General features: G+C 44.8%; 1 protein-coding gene across 1 annotated transcript in view; it reads left to right on the top strand.

Annotated features, from left to right (window-relative positions):
- The window catches only part of paip2b (poly(A) binding protein interacting protein 2B), a 122,628-nt gene that overhangs the window by 97,059 nt on the left and 13,107 nt on the right, over window positions 1-12,462 (top strand). The gene's annotated exons all lie outside the window — the stretch shown is intronic.

The raw sequence follows: 12,462 nt of genomic DNA, 5'->3' as shown, positions 1-12,462 counted from the left end.
TGCCTGTGCATAAGTCGTACATTATCATTGCGATATATCCTTCTACTTGGTGTCTGTGAGCACACACCTGAAGGTGGTTAATATAAATAGCAAATAGAGGCAAGAACTGATCCTTGGGGTCACCTTGAACTTGTATTCCCCAAGAGAATATAAGTTCAAGGTGAGGGTCTGGCCATTGAAAACTGGGGTATGTAGAAATATCTTCTCGAGAGTGGTGAATCTCCAAGATTCTCTGCCTGAGTGGATGGTGAAAGCTGGATTACAACAAGTATTTAAAGTGGAGGTGGATAAATATTTGCCAGATCAAGGAGTAGAGGGGTGTGGAGAAATAACACAAGAAGAATTGAGGCCAGTGTAGATCAACCATGATCATATTCACTTTATATAATGAGAAATTTATTGTTTCATGCCAGCAGTACAGTTGGAACATAGAACATTTTTCTCGGCAGTTGATCGGGACAGGACTGCGCAAGCGCGTGTACGTCAGTCCATGAGGCAGCAGGAGTATTTAAAAGAGAGCAGTTTGTGGAAGACGGCCATTTTTCTCGGCGGTTGATCGGGACAGGACTGCGCAAGCGCGTGTACATCGGTCCGTGAGGCAGCGGGAGTATTTAAAAGAGAGCAGTTTGACGGAGCAGGCGATGTTGTAGCGGGCGATGGAGTAGAGGGAGACAGAGTAGGAAGGCTTTGTCTCAAGGCTTCGGCGAGCAGAGGCTGAGGACAAGCTTCGCTCCAAGTGAGGTAAGGCCGGGTAAGTTCCTTTAAAAGGAGAACGGTCTGCTGCGGTATTTTATTTGAAGCAAGGAAGGTGGCGAGGCTGTAGCATATTGGGTAGATCATGACAGCTGAGATCGGCCCCCTGGTTTGTTCCTCCTGCAGCACGTGGGAAATCAGGGATACTTCCAGAGTCCCTGACGACTATGTGTGCAGGAGGTATGTCCAGCTGCAGCTTCTGACAGACCGCATTGAGCGGCTGGAACTGCGACTGGATTCATACTGGAGCATCCGCGATGCTGAGAAAGTCGTGAATAGCATGTTCAGTGAGTTGGCCACACGTCAGGTAAAGGCTACACAGGCGGAAAGGGAATGGGTGGTGACTAAACAGCGTAGCAGTAGGCAGGTAGTGCAGGAGTCCCCTGAGGTCATCTCCCTCCTAAACAGATATACTGTTTTGGATACTGTTGGGGGAGATGTCTCATCAGGGGAAGGCAGCAGCAGCCGAGTTCATGGCACCATGGGTGGCTCTGTGGCACAGGAGGGAAGGAAAAGGAGTGGGAGAGCTATAGTGATAGGGGATTCGATTGTAAGGGGAATAGATGGGCGTTTCTGCGGCCGCAAACGAGACTCCAGGAGGGTATGTTGCCTCCCTGGTGCAAGGGTCAAGGATGTCTCTGAGCGGCTGCAGGACATTCTGGAGTGGGAGGGTGAACAGCCAGTGGTGGTGGTGGTGGTGCACATAGGTACCAACGATATAGGATAAAAACGGGATGAGGTCCTACAAGGTGAATTTAGGGAGTTAGGAGATAAACTAAAAAGTAGGACCACAAAGGTAATAATCTCTGGATTACTACCAGTGCCACGTGCTAGTCAGAGTAGAAATAGGAGGATATATCAGATGAATACGTGGCTTGAAAAATGGTGCAATGGGGAGGGATTCAAATTTCTGGGGCATTGGAACCAGTTCTGGAGGAGGTGGGACTGGTACAAACAGGACGGTCTGCACCTGGGCTGGACTGGAACCAATATCCTAGGGGGAACATTTGCTACTGTTGTTCAGGAGGATTTAAACTAATGTGGCAGGGGGGATGGGAACAAGTGCAGAGAGACAGAGGGGTGTAAAATGAGGGTAGAAGCAAAAAGTAGTAAGGTTGCCAGGCCGGTAAATCCAGGGCATAAATCAAAAAGGGCCACTTTTCAACCTAATTGTATAAGGGCTAAGAGTGTTGTAAAAGCAAGCCTGAAGGCTTTGTGTGTCAAAGCAAGGAGCATTCGTAACAAGGTGGATGAATTAAAAGTGCAGATTGTTATTAATGAATATAATATAGTTGAGATCACAGAGACATGGCTCCAGGGTGACCAAGGATGGGAGCTCAACATTCAGGGACATTCAATATTCAGGAGGGACAGACATGAAAAAAAAGCAGGTGGGGTAGCATTGCTGGTTAGAGAGGAGATTATCACAATAGAAAGGAAGGACATTAGCCGGGAGGATGTGGAATCGATATGGGTAGAGCTGCATAACACTAAGGGGCAGAAAACGCTGGTGGTAGTTGTGTACAGGCCACCTAACAGTAGTAGTGAGGTTGGGGATGGCATTACACAGGAAATTAGAAATGCGTGCAATAAAGGAACAGCAGTTATAATGGGTGACTTCAATCTACATGTAGATTGGGTGAACCAAATTGGTAAGGGTGCTGAGGAAGAGGATTTCTTAGAATGTATGCGGGATGCTTTTCTGAACCAACATGTCGAGGAACCAACTAGAGAGCAGGCCATTCTAGACTAGGTATTGAGCAATGAGGAAGGGTTAATTAGCAATCTTGTCGTGAGAGGCCCCTTGGGTAAGAGTGACCATAATATGGTGGAATTCTTCATTAAGATGGAGAGTGACATAGTTAATTCAGAAACAAAGGTTCTGGACTTAAAGAAGGGTAACTTTGAAGGTATGATACGTGAATTAGCTAAGATAGACTGGCAAATGATACTTAAAGGGTTGACGGTGGATATGCAATGGCAAGCATTTAAAGATCGCATGGATGAACTACAACAATTGTTCATCCCAGTTTGGCAAAAGAATAAACCAGGTAAGGTAGTGCACCCATGGCTGACAAGGGAAATTAGGGATAGTATCAAATCCGAAGAAGAAACATACAAATCAGCCAGAAAAAGCGGCACACCTGAGGACTGGGAGAAAGTCAGAGTCCAGCAGAGGAGGACAAAGGGCTTAATTGGGAAAGGGTAAAAAGATTATGAGAGGAAACTGGCAGGGAACATAAAAACTGACTGTAAAAGCTTTTATAGATATGTGAAAAGAAAAAGATTGGTTAAGACAAATGTAGGTCCCTTATAGTCAGAAACAGGTGAATTGATCATGGGGAACAAGGACATGGCAGACCAATTGAATAACTACTTTGGTTTTGTCTTCACTAAGGAGGACATAATTAATCTTCCGGAAATAGTAGGGGACTGAGGGTCTAGTGAGATGGAGGAACTGAGGGAAATACATATTAGTAGGGAAGTGGTGTTGGGTAAATTGAAGGAATTAAAGGCAGATAAATCCCCAGGGCCAGATGGTCTGCATCCCAGAGTGCTTAAGGAAGTAGCCCAAGAAATAGTAGATGCATTAGTGATAATTTTTCAAAACTCTTTAGATTCTGGACTAGTTCTTGAGGATTGGAGGGTGACTAATGTAACCCTGCTTTTTAAAAAAGGAGGGAGAGCGAAACTGGGGAATTACAGACTGACATCGGTGATGGGGAAAATGCTAGAGTCAGTTATCAAAGATGTGATAATAGCACATTTGGAAAGCGGTGAAATCATCGGACAAAGTCAGCATGGATTTGTGAAAGGACAATCATGTCTGACGAATCTCATAGAATTTTTTGAGGATGTAACTAGTGGAGTGGATAGGGCAGAACCAGTGGATGTGGTATATTTGGATTTTCAAAAGGCTTTTGACAAAGTCCCACACAGGAGATTAGTGTGCAAACTTAATAAACTGGACTGGTCAAAGAACACTGAGGCTGTCTACAAGAAGGGTCAGAGCGGTCTCTATTTCCTGAGGAGACTGAGGTCCTTTAACATCTGTTGGATGATGCTGAGGATGTTCTACAAGTCTGTGGTGGCCAGTGCTATCATGTTTACTGTTGTGTGCTGGGGCAGCAGGCTGAGGGTAGGAGACACCAACAGAATCAACAAACTCATTCGTAAGGCCAGTGATGTTGTGGGGATGGAACTGGACTCTCTGACGGTGGTGTCTGAAAAGAGGATGCTGTCCAAGTTGCATGCCATCTTGGACAATGTCTCCCATCCACTACATAATGTACTGGTTGGGCACAGGAGTACATTCAGCCAGAGACTCATTCCACCGAGATACAACACAGAGCGTCGTAGGAAGTCATTCCTCCCTGTGGCCATCAAACTTTACAACTCCTCCCTTGGAGGGTCAGACACCCTGAGCCAATAGGCTGGTCCTGGACTTATTTCCTGGCATAATTTACATATTATTATTTAATTATTTATGGTTTTATATTGCTATATCTATACTCTATTCTTGGTTGGTGCAACTGTAACGAAACCCAATTTCCCTCGGGATCAATAAAGTATGACTAAAGTACATGGTATTGGGGGTATGGTATTGATGTGGATAGAGAATTGGTTGGCAAACAGGAAGCAAAGAGTGGGAATAAATGGGACCTTTTCAGAATGGCAGACAGTGACTAGTGGGGTACTGCAAGGCTCAGTGATGGGACCCCAGTTGTTTACAATATATATTAATGACTTAGATGAGGGAATTAAATGCAGCATCTCCAAGTTTGTGGATGACACGAAGCTGAGCGGCAGTGTTAGCTGTGAGGAGGATGCTAAGAGGATGCAGAGTGACTTGGATAGGTTAGGTGAGTAGGCAAATTCATGGCAGATGCAACTTAATGTGGATAAGTGTGAGGTTATCCACTTCGGCGGCAAAAACGGGATAACAGATTATTATCTGAATGGTGGCCAATTAGGAAAAGGGGAGGTGCAACGAGACCTGGGTGTCATTATACACCAGTCATTGAAAGTGGGCATGCAGGTACAGCAGGCCGTGAAAAAGGCGAATGGTATGCTGGCATTCATAGCAAGGGGATTCAATTACAGGAGCAGGGAGGTACTACTGCAGTTGTACAAGGCCTTGGTGAGACTACACCTGGAGTATTGTGTGCAGTTTTGTTCCCCTAATCTGAGGAAAGACATTCTTGCCATAGGGGGAGTACAAAGAGGGTTCACCAGATTAATTCCTGGGATGGCAGGACTGGATCGACTAGGCTTATACTCGCTGGAATTTAGAAGATTGAGGGGGGATCTTATTGAAACGTATAAAATCCTAAAGGGATTGGACAGGCTAGATGCAGGAAGATTGGTTCCGATGTCGGGGAAGTCTAGAACGAGGGGTCACAGTTTAAGGATAAAGGGGAAGCCTTTTAGGACCGAGATGAGGAAAACTTCTTTACACAGTGGTGAATCTGTGAAATTCTCTGCCACAGGAAACAGTTGAGGCCAGTTCATTGGCTATATTTAAGAGGGAGTTAGATATGGCCCTTGTGGCTAAAGGGATCGGGGGTATGGAGAGAAGGCAGGTACAGGGTTCTGAGTTGGATGATCAGCCATGATCATACTGAATGGCGGTGCAGGCTCAAAGGGCCGAATGGCCTACTCCTGCACCTATTTTCTATGTTTCTAAGTACAGCACAGAAACAGGCCCTCACACCCACAATGTTGTGCTAAACCAATTTTATTACTAATCAAATGGTTATCTAAACTAATCCCTTCTCCCTACACAATGTCTATATCCTTCCATTTTCCTCACATTCATTTGTCCATCGAAATGTCTCTTAAAAGTCCTTAATGTGTCTGCCTCTACCACCACTCCAGGCATCCTGTTCCAGGCATCCACTGCTGTCTGTGTACGGGAGGAAAAAAAATTTGTCCCTACATCTCCTTTGAAATTAGCCCCTTACCTTAAATGCATGCTCTCTTGTATTAGACATTTCAACCCAAGGAAAAAGATGCTGTCTGTCTATTCTATCTAGAAAAGATATAAAAATGTGAGTTGCAAAGGGATTTGGGAGTCCTTGTGCAAAATTCCCTAAAGGTTAATTTGCAGGATAAGTCTGGTGAGTAAGGCAAATGGGATGTTAGGATTCATTTCAAGAGGGCTAAAATAGAAAGGGAAGGATGTAATGTTGAGACTTTATAAAGCACTGGTGAGCCCTCACAGAGTATTTTGAGCAGTTTTGGGCCCCTTATCTTCGAAAGGATATGCTGAAACTGAAGAGGGTTCAAAGGTTCACGAAAGTGATTCCAGCATTAAACAGCTTGTCACATGGAGAGTGTTTGATGGCTCTGGGCCTGTATTTACTGGAATTCAGAAGAGTGAGGGGTGACCTAATTGAAACCTGTTGAATGGTGAAAGGCCTTGATAGTGGATGTGGAGAGGATGTTTCTCTGGTGGGTATGTCTAAGACCAGAGGACACAACCTCAATAGAGGAGCATTCTTTTAGGACAGAGACGAAGAGGAATTTCTTTAGCCAGAGAGTGCTGAATCTGTGGAATTCATTGCCACAGGCACCTGTGGAGGCAGAGGTTGATAGATTCTTGGGGAAGGCAGGAGATTGGAGCTGAGAGGAAAAATAAATCAGCCATGATGAAGTGGCAGAGCAGACTCAATGGGTCAAATGGCCTCATTCTGGTCCTGTATCTTGTGGTCTGTATCTCTGGTAATTATATAAACCTCAATCAGATCTCCCCTCAGCCTCCGGCACTCCAGAGAAAACAAATTAGTCCAATCTCGTTATAGCACATGACCTCTCATCCAGGCAGCATCCTGGTAATCCTCTTCTGCACCCTCTGCAAAGCTTCAACATTCTTTCTATAATTGTGCGACGCGAACTGTATGCAATACAATTAAATATGTGGCCTTACTAGAGTCTTATAAAGATGCAACATAACTTACTGACTTTTGAACTTTGTGCCTCGACTAATAAAGACAGGCAGGCCATATGCCTTTTTACCTACCTTATCAACATTTGTAGGCACTTTCGGGAAGATCTGGACTTGGACTCCAAGATTCCTCTGCTCATGATGCTGTTAAGAGTCCTGCCCTTTACATTTGACATAAGGCATAATAATCTCTAAATTACAAAAATAAATAGATTAAAAAAGGATAATGAAATCATGGATAATTAGATATCAGTTGGCAGAGGAGGGGTAAAAGCTTTTCAGGCTCCTATACAGGTTTCCCCCGCTATCCGAAGGTAAAGCATTCCTATGAAACGGTTCGTAAGCTGGATTGTCATAAAGTGAATAAACAATTACCATTTATTAATATGGGAAATATTTTTGAGTGTTCCCAACCCAAAAAATAACCTACTAAATCATGCCAAATAACACATAAACCTAAAATAACAGTAACATATAGTTAAAGCGGAAATGATATGATAAATACACAGCCTATATAAAGTAGAAATACTTTTCTGCAGCACTGTCTAGCGCAGCGAAAATCTCACGGAAGCGCTCTCAGCAGAAACACTCTCTGCAGTAACCTTTAAACTATGAAGCTGCTAAATCATACCAAATGACACATAAAAATACACAGCCTATATAAAGTAGAAATAATGTATGTACTGTGTAGTTTCACTTACCAGAATCGGGAAGACTCCAATAAATTGCAGTTTCATCATAGTTAAACACTTGCTTATACGAATAACCACCTGACGTAATGGGCAATCGCCTCTGATCTGGGCTGATATTTACGTGCCGGGTGGCACCTAATTAATTAGCTTGTTTATTTCAGCTTTTTTCTTAAAGATGTGCTGTGTGTGTCTCGACTACTGCTGCACCACTGCATTCTTTGCGGCCCGGAGGTTGGGGACCACTGCTTAATCTATGAAGCTGCCCTTGCCTCAGAAACTGATCAAACCACCCATGACTACCTTTAAATTCCACTTTCGCAACACTTTCATCACCATCGTCCAGTGTTTTACGTTTCAGCTTATTAAAAAGACTGACTGACTTCTCCTTAAGTATAAGAAAACTTAACAGAACACCACACTTTGTGCCCCCATCAATCCACTCAAGCAATAGACTTTCTATTTTATCCATTATTGGATGCCGACTAAGAGAGACCACTTTGCTACGAGCAGAACCAACAGTAACATCGGCAGCTTTCAAAATTCTCTCTCTGCGTATAAATAGTGCGAATGGTGGACGCAGGCAAGTCAACGCGCGGACAATGTCCTTCCTTCGTTCACCACGATCGAAACGCTTAATTATGTCTAGTTTTACACTAAGTGTAACACCCTTACGAGCTCTTTTAGGCTTTTCCAATACCTTAGAACTCATCTTGCTAACGGATGCACAAAATAAATCAAGATAAAGCATGTGTTTAAGCAATGCCGGCTAGAATGCAGTTCCGGGGGACTTTATATAGGCTGTGCAGTTCCGGGAGCTTGACTGTTCAGGTGTGCACTGACTTTTTTCGTAACAGTGAAAACGCCTTCTGTTAGCGAAAACAGGTAACTAATATAGATCTTTTGTAACAGCGAGGTGTCGTAAAGCGAACATTCAGAAAACGGGGGCCACCTGTACTTCTTCCTGGATGGTAGCGTAGGATTTTGTGAATAAAATATACAAGTCGTTTTAGGTGCTCAACAAAAGCCGCAGCCCTTAACCTCCATTACAAATGAACCAAAAGCCTTACACTGACGTCAACAGTCAGATACTGTCTCTTAAAGTGAATGCAACAACTCAATGACAGTGTTTGTGAATGATGTAGAACATTTTCTGTTATAAACGATATGTGTCATCTGTCAGCCTTTACATTACCCTACACGCCCCCCACAACCCCAAGAATTCACCAAAACAGGCAAATCAGCACGGCAAGTCTGTCTGGAGCTTGTATGAGCCACCCCTGGCTTGGTCCGTATATGCCTTGGTTGGAGTAACAGCAGGTGCTTCTAGCTTGTCCAAGGGTGTGCTGACACACCTGGTCATGTGATGCAGGGGGTATGGTAGTGGAACCATCTAGGTCTTACTGAGCCAGTTTAAGGCAATCGACAGAAATACTGCATCATGGTGGACAAAAATAAACAAGGTAGAATGTAGGTCAGTCAACTGGAATCCAAGAGTGCTGTACGCCATGATGGGAGGTTGGAATAGGTATAAATGAATTGAGTTTAGTGAGGTGGATGGAATGCTGCTGAGACACCAACCAGGCGGTGGTGGAGTCAGGAATCAAATGACCCGGCACCCTTAGCAGCTGCCCATACACAAACTCAGCTATAGAGGCCTGCAGGTCCTATTTTGGAGCCTTTCTGACCCCCAGCAGGATCTCCAAGAGATGATCGTGCCAAAACACATAATGGGAGTCCCTCAGAGCAGCCTTTAAGGAATGGTGAAACTGCTCCCACCAGCCGTTGGATTGTGGGTGATATGCTGCAGTGTGATGCAATTTAAAACTGAGGTTTTGGGCCACTGCAGCCAGAGGTTTGATGTGAATTAGTGAGAACAGTCAGTTGGGCCGCTGAACTGAGCGCCCAGGTGTTGCTAAATGCCTGAGCCATCTCCACAGGTGTCCCTGATGCAAGAAGGACAACCTCTGGCCACTGAGTGCAATGGTTCACTATGGTAAGGAGATGCGTGAAACGATGGGAGGGGGTGTGAGAGGACTAACCAGGTCCACATTGATGGGGTCAAACCGTCGCTCAGGAACCTCAAAAGGTGTTGATGGTGTCTAAACGTGACTGTTGATTTTTTTTGCCTGCTGAAATACAACGCAGGCTGCATTCCAGTCTTGCACGTCCTTCCTAAGAACATGCCACACAAACCTTAAAGCAACCAGTTTCTCTGAAATCTTTCTGCACAGATGCGAGAGGTCATGAAGGAGATAAAAACAGTATGTCTCCAGTTAACTGGGGTGGGGGCGCCAGTTAAGACGTCGCACAGGAGGGAAACTTCTGCATCCCCGAACTTGACATTAGCCAACTGCAGGCCTGTGATGATGTCCTGTAAGCCTGGACCTCTGGGTTGGTAGCTTGATCAGCTGCCATGCTACCATGTATATGGCATCCATGGCAGGACTACTACTACTTCTGCTTCGGCTGTCCGTTGATTTGGATGTTGACTGTGCTGAGAGTTTAGTCTCTGCAGGCACGTTTATGGGCCACAAGACCAGCATTGGATTGGCACTGTCTCCCACATCGGTTGCATTTGTGATTTGACTGGTCTAGCACCGAATGTCTGCGTTCATGACCTGCTTCATATTTCTTCTGCCTTTTCTCCTCGATAGCTGGGATTGACTTCTTGACAATGCAGTGCCAACTTCTTCTGTCCAAAGCATCTTTCTCCCAGGTGTTGACATTCATGTCAGCGTTCTTCATATGGTGCTTGAGCACATCTTTGTAGCGCAGCTTCTGACCACCGTGCTTCCTCGTTCCTTCATGTAGCTCGCCAGAGAAAACAGCTTTGGGTAAACGATCATCGCCCATTCTTGTGGCATGACCAGTCCAACGCAGCTGAGAAGCTGTAATGAACGATTCTACGCTGACTGTCCCAGTACGTTTGAGCACCTCCACATCTGGTATCCTCTCTTGCCACTTGATGTGTAATATTTGTTGTAAATGCCTGTGTTGTGTCTTGGTCAATTTCTTGATGTGCTTCCGATACAATTTCATTGTTTCAGTTGAATAAAGCAGAGATGGTAAAACAGCTGTGTTATGCACTTTGACCTTGGTTGCCGTTTTAATGTCGTGGCGAGACCAAAGTTGCTTCTGCAAAACACCTAAGACTTTTGTAGCTGATTGAATTCTCCTCTCAACTTCCAGATCTGATGAGTTGGTGTTGGTCACAGCGCTTCCTAAGTATGTGAAAGAGTCAGAACATTTCAGCATTACCCCATTGACCAATATGACTGATGGTTGGGTCTCACTGGGACTACACAGAGGAGGAGGCTGGTGCAGAAGTTCGGTTTTGGAGACATTGATTCTTAGGCCAAAAAGAGTGGCAGCAAACGAGAAGTGGTCTACAATTTCTTGAATCACATTAACATCAGTAGCAACCAGGGCTGAGTCGTCTGCATACAGAAGCTCTCTGACACATATCTCTCCTGGCAGGACTTGAGAGGCAATCAGCCACAGCATTATTTTTCCTTTTGATGTGCTATATGTCAGTCATGAATTCTGAAATATAGACCAGGTGCCACTGCTGCCATGCAGACCAAGTGTGAAACACTTTGGCCATCACCTGCACAAGTGGTTTGTGGTCAACGAACACCGTGAAATGCTGGCCTTCCAGTAGAAAACAAAAATTGATGGCCAGATGGAGATGAGAAGCTCGACGTTAAACGTGCTGTACTTCCTCTTGGGGGGGAGGTGAAGGCAGAGTTGCTGGCTGAAGGTGAGCAGCTGACACACGCCTCCAACCAACTGTTCATGCCCAGCACCCACAGCATAGTGTGAAGTGCCAGTAGTGATGACTATAGGTGCACTGGGGAGTGGGTACACCAGTAGGGTCGTGTTCAAAAGAGCTTGTATGGTGTTGTCAAATGTTCTGGTCATGTCTGCTGACCACTCAAGCATGCAATTTAGGGAAGTGCTTTGAAGAGTACTATTGAAGGGGAACATAAGTTCAGCAGTTCATGAAATGAAATGACATTAGAAATTCACCATACCTCAAAACTCTTGTAATGCAGGGCAGTGAAAAGTCCAGGGTTGTCGCTCCTTCTGTGGAGATGCGGTGGCTGAGAAAGTCAATAGTAGACAACCCAAACTGGTATTTTGCAGTATTCATAATCAGCCCATTTGGGCTTAAGTTTGCGGAGATGTGATGTGTTCAGTTTCGGATGCGTTGGCAGCAAGTGTATCATCCAGGTAAACAAAAAGTCTTTTAACACAGAGTCCATTAGTCACTGGAAAGCCTGTGCTGCATTTTTCAGTACAAACAGCATGTGCAGAAGCTCAAATAGGCCAAATGGGGTTATAATAGCAGTTTTGGAATACTCTCAGCACATACAGGCGTCTAATGGTAGCCACTGATTAAATCCACTTCAGAAAAAAATATCTTTCTGGCTAAACATGCCAAAAAGTCTTGAATATGTGGGACCAGGTAACAATCTGGTGGTGGCCTTGTTGAGGTAGCGGTAATCGGCGCGTCCATGGCAACCGCCATCAGGCTATTCGACTGCATACAGTGCCAAGCATTTCCATGTTAGCAAACTGTCTTCATGCTGACCTGCCAGACTACGCGCATGGTTGTGGACCAGTGAGCCAGTAGTAGAAATGTGTTGCTTGACCCTATGCTTTGTGACAGTAGTGGAAAATGTGGGCTTGGTGAGGTTTGGGAACTCAGAAGTTCATTAGTTCCATTTAATATCAGAGAAATGTATACAATATACATCCTGAAATTCTTTTTCTTCACTGACATCCTCAAAAATAGAAGAGTACCCTGAAGAGTGAGTGATTGTTCAAACGTTGGAACCTGAAAGCCCTCCTGCTCCCCCCGCCATGCAGAAACAGAAGCAAAGTAACAACTTTTCCCCCACCCCCACCCCTTACGCTTCACTTACGCAAAAAGCATCAGCACCCTCCACACACCAAGCATGCAAAAGCAAAGCCCCCAATAAAGACCATGATCTGCAGTACAACAAAAAATTAATCGTCCACCCAACAATTCTACTGCCACAGGCTCTCTCCCGCCCAATAAAGGGA

This window comes from Mobula birostris, chromosome 4 (assembly GCF_030028105.1).
Source record: "Mobula birostris isolate sMobBir1 chromosome 4, sMobBir1.hap1, whole genome shotgun sequence".
Taxonomy (NCBI): Eukaryota; Metazoa; Chordata; class Chondrichthyes; order Myliobatiformes; family Myliobatidae; genus Mobula; species Mobula birostris.
Note: the sequence above shows the minus strand (reverse complement) of the source record. Positions and strands in the feature narration are given on the sequence as shown.